Source organism: Rhinatrema bivittatum, chromosome 4, assembly GCF_901001135.1.
Source record: "Rhinatrema bivittatum chromosome 4, aRhiBiv1.1, whole genome shotgun sequence".
Taxonomy (NCBI): domain Eukaryota; kingdom Metazoa; phylum Chordata; class Amphibia; order Gymnophiona; family Rhinatrematidae; genus Rhinatrema; species Rhinatrema bivittatum.
This window is the reverse complement of record NC_042618.1, coordinates 261,399,899-261,416,910: the sequence shown is the minus strand read 5'-3', so window position 1 is coordinate 261,416,910 and position 17,012 is coordinate 261,399,899. Positions and strand designations below refer to the sequence as shown.

General features: G+C 47.1%; 1 protein-coding gene across 2 annotated transcripts in view; it reads left to right on the top strand.

Moving 5' to 3' along the window:
• PRR5 (proline rich 5) overlaps positions 1 to 17,012 on the top strand; it is a 557,355-nt gene that overhangs the window by 185,677 nt on the left and 354,666 nt on the right. Inside the window, exon 3 of one of the 2 annotated variants that reach the window (XM_029600065.1) lies at positions 10,919 to 10,987. The exons of the other annotated variant lie outside the window; for it this stretch is intronic. The gene's annotated coding sequence lies outside the window, so the exon portion shown is untranslated. The remainder of the gene's footprint in view (positions 1 to 10,918; positions 10,988 to 17,012) is intronic. 2 annotated transcript variants of the gene reach the window in all.

The following is a 17,012-nucleotide window of genomic DNA, read 5'->3' as shown; positions in this document are numbered from 1 at the left end:
TTGCATGCGATAAGGGATGTTTCGCACGCGAAAAGTCCCTTATTGTGTGCGATACCAAGATTGGGGCAGAGTCGGGGCGGCGTCAGCCCCAGAAGAGGAGGAGTCAGTGCGGCACCGGGGCTGATGCTGCGAAGACTTCGCCGACAGCGAAAGGTACGCTGAGTTTTCGCTGCCAGTTTCGCGCCGAATAACTACACCTTTTATGGTGTAGTTATTTGACGCAACGCCAGCAGCGATCGTACTGCAGAGGTGCGATCACTGCCGGCTATCGCAGGACTGCCCCCCATTTTGCCCCCCGTTACTGCTGAATTCACTATGCCTTGCGGCATTAGTAAATCCAGCCCTTAGTTCCAAGCACTCAAGCAAGCGGAGCCTGTTTTCTTATCCGCTATAAACCTAAATTTTTCATCCCTTCAGGCCCCAAAGACCACTCTCCTTTAAGGGGAACACTTTTTTCTGTGCTCTTCTCTGAGCCAGAGTGCTTCAATCCTTCAATGCTTTGCAGTACTAGCAGAACTACCTCTGTGTCAAACACACTTTTTTAGGTAAACTTTCTCTTTCTTTTCTTTTCTCCGCTTGGAGGCATGGGTTTTCTCTGTGCCAAATGTAGAGAAAAATCCCCAAACTGACACCATATATGGGATAGCTGAGCAATCTTCCCAGGCTGGAGACAGAAATCACGTTGGCTTCAGCCTTTCTTCATGGACCTTTAATTTTATTCTCACAGTCAAACATGCACATTAATAGATTGCCTTTCTTCTTAGCAGTGTACCTCTACAATACCTTCATGCAGAGAGGATTCAAGAGTTCCTGTTCCTGAAGACCTGGAGATCTCAGCTGGATTCACTCACTTATCCCCCTCCCAGCAGGGTCCCACCCATAGAGCTCTCTTTCCCTGTAGGATTTAAGGTGGACCAGGCTAGATGCCTGGTCTGGCATAGATTAAAGAAGGGTTTTAGGGTTATTCCTTCAAAGGAAGCATTTCTTAACACAAAGGGGTAGATTTTTAAAAACTGCGCGATCGCGTACTTTTGTTTGCGCAGCAGGCGCAAACAAAAGTACGCTGGATTGTATAAGATACGCGCATAGCCGCGTGTATCCTCTAAAATCCTGGATCGGCACGCGCAAGGCTGCCGATTTTGCGCAGCCTGCCTCCGTTCCCTCCGAGGCCGCTCCGAAATCGGAGCGGCTTCGGAGGGAACTCTCTTTCACCCTCCCCTCACCTTCCCCTCCCTTCCTCTACCTAACCCACCCCCCCGGCCCTATCTAACCCCCCCCCTACCTTTATCCATGGATTTACGCCTCCCGGAGGGAGACGTAAATCCATGCGCGCCAGCGGGCTGCTGGCGTGCCGAGACCCGACCCGGGGGCGGTTCCGGAGGGCGCGGCCACGCACCCGGAATGCCCTGGCCCAAAACCACGCCCCCGGGCCCGCCACCGAAACGCCACGTTCCGCCCCCGACACGCTGCGTCGTTCGACCCCGCCCCGACACGCCCCCGACATGCCCCCTTTCAAAAACCCCGGGACCTACGTGCATCCGGGGGTTCTGCGCGCGCCGGCGGCCTATGGAAAATAGGCGCGCCGGCGCGCAAGGCCCTGCTTGCGTAAATCCGGGCAGATTTACGCGAGCAGGGCTTTTAAAATCCGCCCGAAAGGGTGCAGGATGCATGGAACAGCCTTCCAGTAGTGGAGGAAAGGCCATTATCTATCTGAATTCAAGAAAGCATGAGAAGCACAGGGGATCTCTGAGGGAGTAGTAGGAATTGTAGAGTCGAACAGTTATGTGGATAGGCAAACTAGATAGGACATATGGTTTTTTTCTGCCATCATTTCTACATTTCTGTGTTGGACAATCTGAATATGTAAATTCTTAATTGAAGGAAATGTGTTGCAATAGCTAAAGTCTTTAGAATTAATTGGAAGGTTTTTTTCTTTTTCAGTTTAGTTTTTATTGATTCAATGATGAAAATACAAAAATACATTAGAAAGAGGTATTAACATAGGGGTAGATTTTCAGACGAGCGCGAACAGCCTACTTTTGTTTGCGCTCCAGGCGCAAACAAAAGTACGCTGGATTTTAGTAGATACGCGCGTAGTCGCGCGTATCGGCTAAAATCCTGGATCGGCGCGCGCAAGGCTATCGATTTCGTATAGCCTGCGCGCGCCGAGCCGCGCAGCCTACCCCCGTTCCCTCCTAGGCCGCTCCGAAATCGGAGCGGCCTAGAAGGGAACTTTCCTTTGCCCTCCCCTCACCTTCCCCTCCCTTCCCCTACCTAACCCACCCGCCCGGCCCTGTCTAAACCCCCATCCTACCTTTGTCGGGGGATTTACGCCTCCCGGAGGGAGGCGTAAATCCCCGCGCGCCAGCGGGCCTCCTGCGCGCCGGGCCGCGACCTGGGGGCGGGTACGGAGGGCGCGGCCACGCCCCCGGGCCGTAGCCACGCCCCGTACCCGCCCCCAAAACGCTGCCGACACGCCCCCGCAACGCCGCGCGCTCCGGCCCCGCCCCCCGACACGCCCTCCTCCGAGAACCCCGGGACTTACGCGAGTCCCGGGGTTCTGCGCGCGCCGGTGAGCCTATGTAAAATAGGCTCACCGGCGCGCAGGGCCCTGCTCGCGTAAATCCGCCCGGTTTTGGGCGGATTTACGCGAGCAGGGCTCTGAAAATCCGCCCCATAGTGTCTTCAAATATAACACATTCCTCTTCAGTAGAACCAACTTGGCTTAAGACAGATATTTTTCACATTTACTCCCTATCAATTGGAATGTTTTTACTATTTATGTTAATGTCTGTATGTTGTCCTTTGAAATATTGTGAATGTTTATTGTACCCATTTAGAATGTTGGTTAGTGCAGATATATGTTTTAAAATAAATAAAACAGCAAAAGGCACCACTCTTGTCAAATATTTATAGAGGCTCCAAAAGATATATGAATTTTTCTGATGGGATATATAGATAAATATACTATATTGTCACTGTTGAAATTTTGTGAAATAAGTATATATTATTGTTTTGTAACTCTATAAATATTTAACAAGAGATATATATACATACTATCTTGTTACTATTTAAGTTTTGTGAAAGAAATATATATATTTGTTTTGGAGCCTCTATAAATATTTGACAAGAGTGGTGCCTTTTGCTGTTTTATTTTGATCAACAGGACCCTTTAAGTGCTCTTTGGTTTTTTTTAAATAAATAAATACATTTTCTAACTATTCACAAATGGAGAGTCCAGAGTGGCATCCCCTCCCTTTCTGCCCTCCGCCCTCATCAGGAGTGAGCAAAGCATAGTCAGGAAAAAATCAAAGAAAAGAAAAAAGGCAATCAGACAAATAAATGCCCAGGCAGAGAAAATTGCTAAATCAGTAAACCAAAGAGGTAAGATGCTTTCAGATGTATAAGGGAAAGACAAAAAGTGTAAAGGAATAGTATATATAAATGTAGCAAAGGATTAATAGGAAGGGAACAAGCAGAAGGCAGAAACTGTAAACAAATTATTTTGTGCAATAAAGAAGGTGCAGGAAACAGAGATGTAAATTATGTTATGACAAATATATTTGCAGAGGAGAAAGTGTTTAAGATACAACCACAAATGAAAGTAGATAAGGCATTTTGGCTTGATAGGTTATATGCACAGAAGGCAGAAAGCTCAAGGCAATGTTGACTGAAACCCACACAGCTTTGTTTAACTTATTTTTAGAACAGGGGAGGTACCAGGGGACTGAAAGAGAGCAAATGTTAGTTCCATTCCATAGAAATGGAAACAAGGAAGAGGTAGGTAATAACAGACATGCTAGTCTAACTTCAGTAGTGGTCAAAGTTATAGAACGATATATAAAGTTATATAAAGGAAAGGATAGTATTACATTTTATTTATTTATTTTTATTTGTTGGCTTTTTTATACCGACATTCGTGGGTACATCATGCCGGTTTACATTGTAACTGTTAAATAGGTGGAGAAAGTACAAATAACAGGATGGGGGAGAGGGAGCAGCGGAGAAGAGAGGAGAGAAAGCAAAAGCAAGAAAGATAGGTAGAAGGAGCGAAATTGATAGGAACAGAACTGCAAACTGTAAAAGTATAATAAATATACATGAGATCATAAATGTACATGTTATAAGGGAAAATCAATATATGTTCATGTTATATTGATGGATACATGAAATACATGAGTACATGAAAGGAGTCATGGATAAATGGATCATATTATATAAGTAAATATACAAGATATATTTAAAAAATATACATATTGTTGAGTGGGGCTACACATGGAAGCGTAAATGACTGGAGCAAACAACTGGGGATTAGGGGGTCAAGGGAAATGGACAAAGGGAGGGTCGAGTGAAAAACGGACAAGGGAGGAGATTACTATGTACATTGTGAGAAACGGACAAAGGGAGGGGAGGGGTCCTATATTCAACTTGATCTTGAATCAAGTTGAATATAGGACACTAGAAAATATGGGTGATCATGAGATTGGAGGCAGTGGCCTGTTGTGAATTAGTATCTGGATAAAAGTCAGAAACACAGGGTAGGACTACTTGTTCACTTTTCCAAATGGAGAAAGGTCATTAGTAGAGTACCCCAGGGAATCTGTACTGGGACCTGTGCCATTAGTGTATTCATAAATGATCTGGAGAAAGGAACACCGAGCGAGGTGACCAGATTTGCAGGTGACATAAAAATGTTTTGAGTTATGAATAACTGCAGAAGGATTTTCTGAGACTAGAAGACTAGGCATTTAAATGGCAGATGCAATTTAATGTGGACAAGTGCAAAGTAATGCACCTAGGGAAAAACAATCCCAATTATAGATGCAAACTGCTGAACTCCATGTTAGGAGTCACCATCTAGGAAGAGGGCCATGGAATCCTTGTGGAGAAAACCTTGAAATGTTTGGCTCAGTGTGAAGTGATCAAAAAGACAAATAGAACATTAGAAATTATGGGGCGGATTTTCAGAGCCCTGCTCGCGTAAATCCGCCCAAAACCGGGCGGATTTACGCGAGCAGGGCCCTGCGCGCCGGGAAGCCTATTTTACATAGGCCTCCCGGCGCGCGCAGAGCCCCGGGACTCGCGTACGTCCCGGGGTTCTCGGAGGGGGGCGTGTCGGGGGGCGGGGCCGGAGCGCGCGGCGTTGCGGGGGCGTGTCGGCAGCGTTTTGGGGGCGGGTACGGGGCGTGGCCACGGCCCGGGGGCGTGGCCGCGCCCTCCATACCCGCCCCCAGGTCGCGGCCCGGCGCGCAGCAGGCCCGCTGGCGCGCGGGGATTTACGTCTTTGTCGGGGGGGGGATTTACGTCTACACCCCCCCCCCGACAAAGGTAAGGGGGGGGTGTAGACAGGGCCGGGTGGGTGGGTTAGGTAGGGGAAGGGAGGGTAAGGTGAGGGGAGGGCAAAGGAAAGTTCCCTCCGAGGCCGCTCCGATTTCGGAGCGGCCTTGGAGGGAACGGGGGGAGGCAGCGCGGCTCGGCGCGCGCAGGCTATACAAAATCGATAGCCTTGCGCGCGCCGATCCAGGATTTTAGTGGATACGCGCGCCTCCGCGCGTATCTACTAAAATCCAGCGTACTTTTGCTTGAGTCTGATGCGCAAGCAAAAGTAAGCTGTTCGCGCGCCTCTTAAAATCTACCCCTATTTGCAGAGAACAAAACTGGGCATATCATAATTTCTTTGTATAGATCCATGGTGTGACATCACCTTGTATATTGTGTGCAGTTCTGGTCACCCCATCTCAAAAAAGACATATTGGACATAGAAAAATTACAGAGAAGGGTGACAAAAATGATAAAAGGGATGGAAAAGCTCCCTTATAAAGAAAAGCTAAATAGATTAGGGATTTTTAGCTTGTAAAAGAGACTGAGAAGGGGATATGATTGTAATTTTATAAAATTACGAGTGGAGTGGTATGGGTAAATAAGGAACAGTTATTTACCCTTTCAGATATTAGGACTAGAAGACACTCCATGAAACTAGCAGCAGATAGATTTAAAACAAATCATAGGATATATTTTTTAGTCTGAGCACAATCAAGCTATGGAATCTATTTCTGGAGGATGTGGTCAAGGTAACTGACATGGTGGGGTTCAAAAGAGGATTGAACAAGTTTCCTGAAGAAAATGTCTATAAACAGTTATTAGCCAGATAAACTTGTAAAAGCCAGCGCTTATCCCTGGGAGTGAGATACAAGAAGTAGATCAAATATTGGGGATCTGATTGGTAACTTGTGACCTGGACTGGCCACAGATGGAGACAGAATGCTATGCTCGATGTACCTTGGTCTGACCCAGCATGGCACTTTTTACGTTCTTATGACATGTCACACAGACTTGATACAGTTCTTTGAGGTGACCAAATCAGTAGATTAAAGAGTAGCAGTGGTTATAGCCACCAGAAGATGGGTCAGTGAAAGAGATTCTTTATTTATCACAGTGCACAGGCCTACAGGATTCTGGAAAGGATTTTGATACAATTCTGCATAGACTGATAAGCTAATTAGCTACTGTGGGAATAGGATAGAATGTTGTTAACTGTGTGAGTTGGTAAGTAGCAGAATTTAGAATGGTCATAAATGGGAAGTCCATTGTGGTGAAGGCAAAGTGTCCAGTGATGCACCTCAGTTCTGGGGTCAATACTTTTCATTGGCTTAACTACTGACATTGCAAAAGGATTTGGAAAATATATGCTTATTTGCAGATAACACAAAAAACTGTAGTATTGTGGTTAAATCAGTAGGGATAAGAAGAATGCACGGACTGGAAGAGGTATCTAGGGGTGACAGTGACTGTCGGTGAAGGCGGTGAAGCAGTGTGGAACATGGTAGCTAAAACTACAAGAATACTGAGCTGCATAGAGAGAGGAATAACCAGTGAGAAAAAGGAGGAGATAATGCTCTTGTACAGGTCCTTTGTGAGGCTTCACTTGGAGTATTTTTTCAGTTCTGGAGACCATATCTCAAAAGGGATAGAGACAGGATGGAGGTGGTCCAGAAAAGAGCAACCAAAATGGTGTGGGGTCTGTATTGGAAGACATATGAAGAGAGGATGAAGGATTTGAATATGTATACCCTGGAAGAGAGTAGGTTCAGGGGAGATGTGATACAGACTTTCAGATAACTAAAAGGTTTTAATGTTGCACAAACTTTGAACCTTTTCTGTTGGAAAGCAGACTATAAAACTAGAGGTCATGAAATGAAACTCCAGTGGGGCAACTCAGAACCAGCATCAGAAAATATTTCTTCACAGAGAGGGTGGTGGATGCTTGGAATGCTCTTCCAAAAGAATTGTCCTGAAAACAGTAAACAAATTCAAAAGGCATGGGATAAATAGTGTGGATCCCTAAAGGCTAGATCATGGAAATGATGAAATGGGTGCATGGGGTAACTTGCATGGAGTGGCAGTTATTACCCTTAACATAGAAACATAGAAACATAGAAATGACGGCAGAAGAAGACCAAACGGCCCATCCATCTGCCCAGCAAGCTTCACATTTTTTTCTCACACTTATCTGTTTCTCTTAGCTCTTTGGTTCTATTTCCCTTCCACCCCCACCATTAATGTAGAGAGCAGTGATGGAGCTGCAACCAAGTGAAATATCAAGCTTGATTAGTTACGGGTAGTAGGGGAAGTAACCGCCGCAATAAGCAAGCTACACCCATGCTTATTTGTTTTACCCAGACTGTGTTATTCAGCCCTTATTGGTTGTTTTTCTTCTCCCCTGCTGTTGAAGCAGGGAGCTATGCTGGATATGCTTGTAGTATCAGTTTTTCTTCTCCCCTGCCATTGAAGCAGGATATGCATTGAAAGTGAAGTATCAGGCTTATTTGGTTTGGGGTAGTAACCGCCGTAACAAGCCAGCTACTCCCCGCTTTGTGAGTGCGAATCCTTTTTTCTTCTCCCCTGCTGTTGAAGCAGAGAGCTATGCTGGATATGCGTGAAGTATCAGTTTTTCTTCTCCCCTGCCGTTGAAGCAGAGAGCTATGCTGGATATGCGTGAAGTATCAGTTTTTCTTCTCCCCTGCCGTTGAAGCAGAGAGCTATGCTGGATATGCGTGAAGTATCAGTTTTTCTTCTCCCCTGCTGTTGAAGCAGGGAGCTATGCTGGATATGCGTGAAGTATCAGGTTTTCTTCTCCCCTGCCGTTGAAGCAGAGAGCTATGCTGGATATGCATTGAAAGTGAAGTATCAGGCTTATTTGGTTTGGGGTAGTAACCGCCGTAACAAGCCAGCTACTCCCCACTTTGTGAGTGCAAATCCTTTTTTCCACATTTCCTCTTGCTGTTGTAGCTTAGAGCGATGTTGGAGTCACAGTAACCATGTGTATGTTTATTGAATAAGGGTATTGTCTCCAGGCAGTAGCCGTCATTCTGGCTAGCCACCCACTCTTTATTGACGGCCTCTTGATTTTATGGATCCACAGTGTTTATCCCACGCCCCTTTGAAGTCCTTCACAGTTCTGGTCTTCACCACTTCCTCTGGAAGGGCATTCCAGGCATCCACCACCCTCTCCGTGAAGAAATACTTCCTGACATTGGTTCTGAATCTTCCTCCCTGGAGCTTCAAACCAATTAGCTTTCATGATTTTGACACAATTGCAATATTACTCTCTTCTTCAACAGTGAGAGTTAAAGAGGAATTGGATTCAGATGACAGCCAACGCTGGGCCCTGTCTTTTACAGTCTGGGGTACTAATACACAGACATTAGAGAAAAAGTGCAGGGACACTTCTACGGCCATGTCCAAAAACAAAGAACATTCAAGCAGCATTGTCTAAATTATCAAGACTATTCACCTTTTAAAAATGTTGCTAGCAATAATTTGGGTTTGGCAGTTGCTTAGTTTTGATTGTAAATATTACTACCCTTAATATAAGGCTTAGGAGTAACCTGCTTGGAGTGCCATTTACTACCCTTAACAGAAATGGGGTGTGGGGCATTGCCCCTATTTTCCCCCTTAAACCTGTGCAGGGCCAAGCTAGATTCCTTGTCCACCTTAATTCCCCTAAAGAGAGAGTTCTGTGAGTGGGGCCCATCAGGGGAGGAATAAGAGTTGGGACTCAGGTGGGTTAGTCAGACCAGACCCAGGTCTCCAGGAGGAAGCTGCCCATTACTGAAGCTGTAAAGGAAGTTGTAAGCATTGAGTGAAGCTGTAATGAAGCTGTATTGAGAATACACTGTTCTGAAGTTAAACAGTCTATTTATGTTTGTTTGGTTGAAGCTGTAAAATAAAGGTAATGTTGCGGACAGAATGGTGGACCCTTGGGCCGGCCTGGCGGAGTGCGCTGATAGGAAGAGAGAGCTCTGTGGAGATGGCTCAGGCCGGGAGGCAGAGCCAAGACAGAGACGGAAGTGGAGTCTTCACCCTGGAAGTCCGAGATCCCCCCAAGAGGAGCCCGTGGGGACCCGGACTTCGCCCGGATTTCGCCCCCAGATGACCATCCATGAGTTAAACCTGAATCCAAGTCTGAATCTGTTTCTGAGTCCTGTTCCCAGTTTCTGTTTCTGAGTCCTGTTCCCAGTCATTGGAGCCCTGCTCCAGTTGGACCCTTCTTCAAGCACTGCCCGGATTCCTTTTCTTCCTGAGCTTCAGTCCTGTGCTTGTCCCGCTCTACGCCTGGTCCGCGACCAGCATCCTCAGACTTTGTAGGGCGCGCAGTGGGACAGCAGGGTCCACGACCAGGCCATAAGGGGCTGTGTAGGATGCATTGAGGTGCAGTGCCTGTCTTCATCTCGTCCAAGTCTCCAAGTGCCTTTGTCTTGTCCGTGTTCCAGAGTCATCATCAGTCCTTCCTCTCACCTGCCGTCCCCAGGCAGTGGGTCCGAAAGGGCTATCGAGTGGCCGGAGGGCTACCCCAGAGACCAGCATTGCATTGCTGGGTCTCTCCTGGTGTGTTCATGTTCAGCAGAGGTCAGAGTATTCGAGTCTTCAGCCTGTCTGCCCGTGCTCAGATTCGCCTTGCCTGCCACAGCACATGCCCTGGGTTCTCCTCTGGGCTCGTGCTGTGGCCCAAGGGCACACTCTCAATTTCAAACACGTGACCACCCTCGAGGAAATACCTCTTTACTGAGAGGGTGTATAGATCAAGGATATCAAATTTCAGTATACAAGGGCTGGAAACCAATTGGTTTCCAGGATATTCCCAATGAATTTGCATGAGACCAATTTGCATACAGCTGGGCCAAGGTGCATGCAAATTTATTTCATGCATATTTTATTAGGGTTATCCTGAAAACCTGACTGGCATATGACCCTCAAGGACCAAAGTTGGACATCCCTGGTCTAGATGTCTAGAATAATGTACCAGCAGAAGTGAAAGTAAACAAAACCATGACAGAAAAAAAGAATTCTTGAGGCAGATATACAGGGCAGTGTTAAGCGCAGGGGAGAGGGTTAAGTATGTTAAATAAGTAGCTGGGCCTGGATTTTAGAATGGTAGTGGAAACTCATGTAGGCTTCTAATTAGATTGATAGAGAGCCAGAAAGGGGAAAGGACAAAACTGACATACATGGAGTGACCTTACAGCTGAATAGAACTCCCAGGTGGAAAGAAGGTTGATAAACATGGAGTGACAACATGGCTTTGACATTCTCATGTATAACTAGGGTTAGATGGCAGGTCACCTATGGGCCTGTGCAATAAAATCCATGCTAAAAGCAGTTTATCATAGTCTGTCAAAAAAAATTCAACTTGCATGTTAAAATACCACTCTCTTAATGAGTAATATAATAAGATTTAGCATGGTGATAGTAAAAAAATATTCCTGGTAGCATGGCCACATTATTATCATTCACTGAAACACAAAAATGTACAGCATGAACATGTTATTTATAGAGGGGAAGGTAAATAGTGTGAGCATACTTAACTGAGCATGTTCAATTCTCTTTTCCTCTTGTCTCCTACTATTTGTTTACAAAGGAGATGCAAGAAAGCCTGGCATATGGGAAGAAGTGGGAGAGCCACTATACTCCGGGAGAGGAGGTAAAGGTGAGCAGAGTTCCAGGAGAGCAGAAAATTGGCATGTGTGTTTAGAAACATTTATATTTTGTGTCAGTAGGGGATCTTCAAAGAGCAGTGTGGGAAGATGTTGGGGGCAGAAAGGATAACATAGGTAACCAAGACTTCAACCTCTCTCTGCATCCGTCCTTTTACAAAACACTCTACAAACCGCTCGGGAATCAACAGGCCACAGCTTTATTACAAAATATTTAACAACAAAACAAGCCCAAGCCAAACTTAACCAATCCTAAGTCCTGGTGTTCATCCACTACATCCCAGCAAGACAATACACCCCCAGGCCACCCAGCTTGGAAGCTTTAGGCAGCCTCCCTCTGCCTGATGCACAGCCCCCGACAGCACCCATCAAGAGCTGTTCCCAGAGCAACTGCTCCAATTGCTTCAACCAACGGGTATTTTCCAAATGCCGGTCCTTTGATTATACCGGTTATCCCATCCTGCCAACTCTGAAACCTTAATGAGGATTGGGCAACCCACCCCCAAAAGCTGCTACAACCACACCTACTTTGCAAACAAATTTTCCATACAAAAACAATAAGGGCGGGTGGGATGCACGCCACTCACTGCATCCAAAACCTAAAGCAAGGCAAATATCCAACACCTTGCCTTTTCTCCTCTAACTCCTCTTCTTTTCCCATGAGTCCCTGTGCTCCCTGCCCTATCAGGGAGCTACGAATGCGGAAGCATAATTCACAAATTCCCTAAGCGATCGAGGCAGGAATCTCACCAACAGATTCTTCTCTCCCCCAGCTCAGAGCAGCACAAGGTCTGGCCTGGCCCCGTGTTATTCTGGGCAGCCAGGCACTTCGACCTACTTACCCTGCTCGGTATGCAAGCAGTCTGACTGAGCTGACTCAAAAGGTCACTGGCATCTGACCATTCCCCTATCTATAACTACTCTGTAGTGTAGGCATATAGTGACTGTACTATATAGTTTGCTACTGCCTCAAAACTTTCAGAAATTAGCTGTTCACTCAAACCAAATGAATTGGTGAACTTATAGAAGCTTTTTAAGCTGAAACTGCAGCTCAGTCACAAGCCTTTGAGCGCTTACAGTGGTCTTTGGCCCACATTAGCATTGTCAGTGACAGCAAAGACCTTTGTTCTTTGGCAGTCTATTAGGGATGTGAATCGTTTTTTGACGATTTAAAAAAAATCGTCAGATATTTTTTAAATCGTCAAAAATCGTTAAGAGTCGTGATACAATAGAAATTCCCCCGATTTATCGTGAAAAATCGTAAATCGGGAGAGGGGGGAGGGCGGGAAAACCGGCACACCAAAACAACCCCTAAGCCCACCCCGACCCTATAAAACTAATCCCTTACCTTCCCCCACCCTCCCGAACCCCCCCAAAACTTTTTACGAGTACCTATTGGTCCAGTGGGGGCGCGGGGACTGATCTCCCGCTCTCGGGCCATCGGCGCCATTTTGGCTGCCACTCAAAAATGGCGCCGATGGCCCGATAAAAAAAAACAACCCACCCGACCCTTTAAAAATTACCCCTTAGCTTTAAAGATGGCCACCGCCATCCAGTGCTCCTACCATGTGACAGGGGCCGGCCAATGGCACGGATACCCTGTCACATGGTAAGGGCAAAGGGCCATCGGCACCATCTTTATGAGTGGCAGCCGACGGCCCGAGAACGGGAGATCGCTCCCGGGACCACCACTAGACCACCAGGTAATTTTAAAATGTTTTGGGGGGCTCGGGAGTGTGGGGAAGCTAAGGGGTCATTTTTAAAGGGTTGGGTGTGTTTTTTTATTTTTATCGGGCCATCGGCGCCATTTTTGAGTGGCAGCCAAAATGGCACCGATGGCTCGAGAGCGGGAGATCGGTCCCTGCGCCCCCACTGGACCACCAGGTACTCGTAGAAAGTTTTGGGGGGGTTCGGGAAGGTAGGGGAAGGTAAGGGATCAATTTTAAAGGGTCGGGCCTCACTAAAAAAAAATTAACGATGTGAATCGGAACCGATTCCGATTCACATCACCACCGATCGGATTTTTTTCTCCCTCTAGCCGAACCCGATCGTTAAGACGATCGGGCACACGATTCACATCCCTACAGTCTATTGCTTGGAAATGCATTTACTTTGTGTAAATAAAGGCAAATGCATTTTTAAGTGTTCAAGTGTGTGTCAGTGTTTCTTCTATGTCACCTCCTCTGCCTCCAAATCTCCTCCTGTCTTCCTAGTGTTCTGGAAAACTTTCATTGTATATTTGGGAGAAGGGCCCCCTTAATTTTGTGACTAATCAGTGGGTATGACTGGATCCCTCAGAAATACTGCTATTCAGGGTGAAATCTCTGAATACATGCGGTTCTCATGGCCACACTAACTATAATAATAATAGCAGTGATCCTAAAAATCATGCCAATGCCTTAAATCATGTTCATTTCCACCCTAGAATGAAACTTCTGTTCCTTGTACATTGTAAGGTGTGAAGCAATGCTTTAAGAGCCTGTAGTGTCTATTGTGTTCAATAAGGCCTATTTGTGGTATGTTTAAGAATATCTGGGAAAATATTATAGCTGTTTGTATTGTCATAAAGAAGAGTGGTCAAATGTTTTCAATCCTAAGGACTTATTAATACCAAAGAAATACTTTTAAACAAATAAATTAATTGTACAGTGTCATCTATACATGGCTTTTATTTTTCAGGCCCTCTATTTGCAGTTAACTGAATCTTCTAAGTTGTGTATACATTTTCATGTTAAAATCTGTCCAAGGCAGGTATTAAATAGCTTGCCATTAGCAAGCTCTTGGTAAATAGTGTGGAGAGTGGGGCATGTATTTCTCCGAGGGCAAGCAGGATGGCAGTCCTTATACATGGGTGACATTATCGGATGGAGCCCTGCCTGGAACTTTGATCTCAAAGATTCTAGAACTTTCAGACATGCCCTATGTGCAACTGTGGTTATCATCCTGCCCTCTAGACAGAATTCCTCAGTCTCTTTTTTTATCCATGGAGCCCTGTGGTTGCAGAGCCCTTATTTTTTATTTATTTTTTTATTTATTTAATTTTATATACCGACAACCGTTTGCACATCGTGCCGATTTACAGATAACTTACAACAATGGATATATAGGCAAAGCCTTTACAAGGAACAGTGTTTAACATAGCTCAGAAAACAGAGCAAAAACTAGCAAACTTGAGGAAAGAGGGGTAGGGGTGGTCGAGACAGGGGAGGGGGCGGGGGGGGGGGGGGGGGGGGTGAAAACAGGTACAAAAGGAGTAATATGTACAGGTACAAGAGGAGTAATATGTACAGGGGTCGAGAGATTATGGTAGCCCTGTGGTATTCAGCTTTGAGCTCCTCACATTTTTTGTTGTAATTTTTTCTGGAGCGGCAGCTCTTTTTCTTTTCCTTACAGTAATTTTTATATTTGTTTCTTATTTTATTTTTTTTTTGTTTTCCTTTCAACTTTCTGCCAGCCACATGGTGGGCCTTAGTCGCTGTGCGCCTAGCAGACTCTAATTCTATTCATAAATAAATATATACTGCACCTGCAGTTTAGTTTCTGTGTTCTCTCCTTGCTCTGTTTGGTTTTGGTACCTTTGTCTGGAGCTTTCAGGACTGATGGAATGTAGTCCATGGGTGATCTATGTAGGCTACTGAGCCTGGGGTCTCACCTGAGTTCTACCCAGGCAGAAGTTCCATGTCATCGATGGAGGTGCGGACAGTGAAGGGATCAAGGACTGCACTGTTCCTGGGGGGAGAGCTCATCCTCCCACATTCTAAGGAACTAATCGCCGCAGCAGAAGCCCTGGACAACGTATCCTCCTGTCCTGCTTGCCGGGCAGTGTAGTCTCCTTGTGAGAGAAAGTGAGCAGGAACTTGGGCAAGCAGTGTTGCTGCTGCTCTTTCGGTGCCATGCCCGGTAATGGTTACCCATGCATACCCGTGCCAGCACACTGTTGGTCGGATGCATCGATGTCAGGACCATGTCAGGGACCAGAACTGTCATTGAGCGCCATGGTCAACCTTGAAGCCGTCGAGGTATCGGGGTTCCCTCAATGCCATCAAGGTGCGTGACAGCCCTTGATGCCGTAAGGGCCATCAACCGTGGGTGCTATCTAATGCTGTGCATCCTGTCGATTGCCATGGTTGGGGGCAGAAGCCCTTCTATGCCATAGGCCGGTGAGAGCTGTAGATGCCGTTGAGCACCATGAGCTCTTGATGCACCAGAGGAATGACATCGACCCGAGTGCCATCGGGACTTGATGTGGCAGATTAGTGGCGCTGACCTTGAGCGTCCCTCAAGTTCCATGGAAGCTTGCGGCCAACAGCGACTTTGGGCTGGTGGCAGCTGCTGTGCCATCGAGCGCTGGGGTTACCATCGACCCAAAGCTCCTCGAGCACCAAGGCATCCAGGGTGCACCATGGGCCAGTGCCCTCGAGATTATCGAGCTTTGGGGACACCGAAGAATCTCCTTGGTGGTATCTGGAAGGGACACCAAGGGGCATCGAAGTGTGCTATTGATGGCTTAGGACTCTCAGGTGCCAAGGGTGCTGAGGATCTCAGGTGGCCGGAGCTGCCATACATCACCAAAGACACTGGGGTCATGAGGCATCAGAAGCCTCATGGGGCTTCAAGCACCATCGGTGCTGCTGAACTCTGGAGTTGCTGTCGAGGCTAGCGTCAGCCATGGACATTGGCATGGATGCCATCGAGCCCGCAGCTAAGCCGAGAGGAACCATCAAGGACGCCCACCATCATTGGTTCCTTTGGGCACTGATGCGGGGTTTCAGTGCCGTGGGGCATCCATTGGCACTTCAGTGACACAGGGTCTCTGCCTTCGAGCACTGCAGACATTATCGGTACCATCGGACCATCGATGCCTTCAGGCACCAGTCTCCATTGATGCCATTGCCCCTCATACATTTTTGGCCTGCAGTGTTTGTAAGTCACCGATGCCTTCGGGTCTGCAGGAACCTGTCACGTGGTCAAGCACTGATGGAGCCCTGGGCGCAGCATCATTGGTGCCTTAGATGCAATCCATTGCTTCTGAGATCAAGGGCACCATTGGCACTTGAGGACACCATTGCCACTGTAGGCACCAGTAGAAGTGGTTGGATGCTGCAGAGCACCATGGGCATCATCAGTTACTTTGGGCTTCCCTTCTGTTGTGTCGGAGGTGGACCCTTGGGCCGAGGTGGGGTTGACGCAACCCGTAGATGAGGACCTACGGGTCCCCACCATCGGCAGGTGGAGTGGGCTGAAGGTAGAGGCCGCTGGAGCTTCACCTGTACCAGCCCTAGTTCCCCATGGGTTGAGCCTTTGGGTGCCGGGGCAGGCAGGAATTAGGTGGGCCTAGAGGTTGGTTAGCAAGATTTGTTGGTTCAGCCCAGAGACAGCAGACGATAGGTGGTGTAGTCCTACCCTGGACTGGGTACGGTACTCGAACTTGGGTGCCAATGGAATGGAGATTAGCTGGGGCACTCGAGCAAAGGTAGGCCAAAGCCTAATAAGTCCACATCCAGGGAGTAGGCTAGAAGAGGTGGAAATGACAGACTTGGATCAGTGCTGGCGGCAAAGCAGAGGTAATGGCAAGCAATGCTGAGTTCTGATCACAGAGAAGTCAATAGCATTAGTCAATCAAGACAATGGTCTGATCACGGAGAAGTCAATAGCATAGTCAGGCATAGCAGAGGTCTGGGTCTGGAGATAGGCAGTAGCGTAGTCAGGCATAGCAGAGGTCTGGGTCTGGAGATAGGCAATAGAGTAGTCAGGCATAGCAGAGGTCCGGGTCTGGAGATAGGCGATAGCGTATAAAGGCGTGGCAGAGGTCCGGGTCTGGAGATAGGCTGAAGCATAGTCAAGCAAAGCAAAGTCGATATCCGTAGGGTCAGTCCAAAACATAGACAGGAAAAGAACAAAGAAGATAGGAACCGGGAACAACGAAGGTCCAGAACGAAGAGTAGAGAGGATTCTCTAGCAGCAATGAGTCCTCGAGTAGCGAGGAGACCTATTGCAAAGGCAACGCTATGGAGCGAG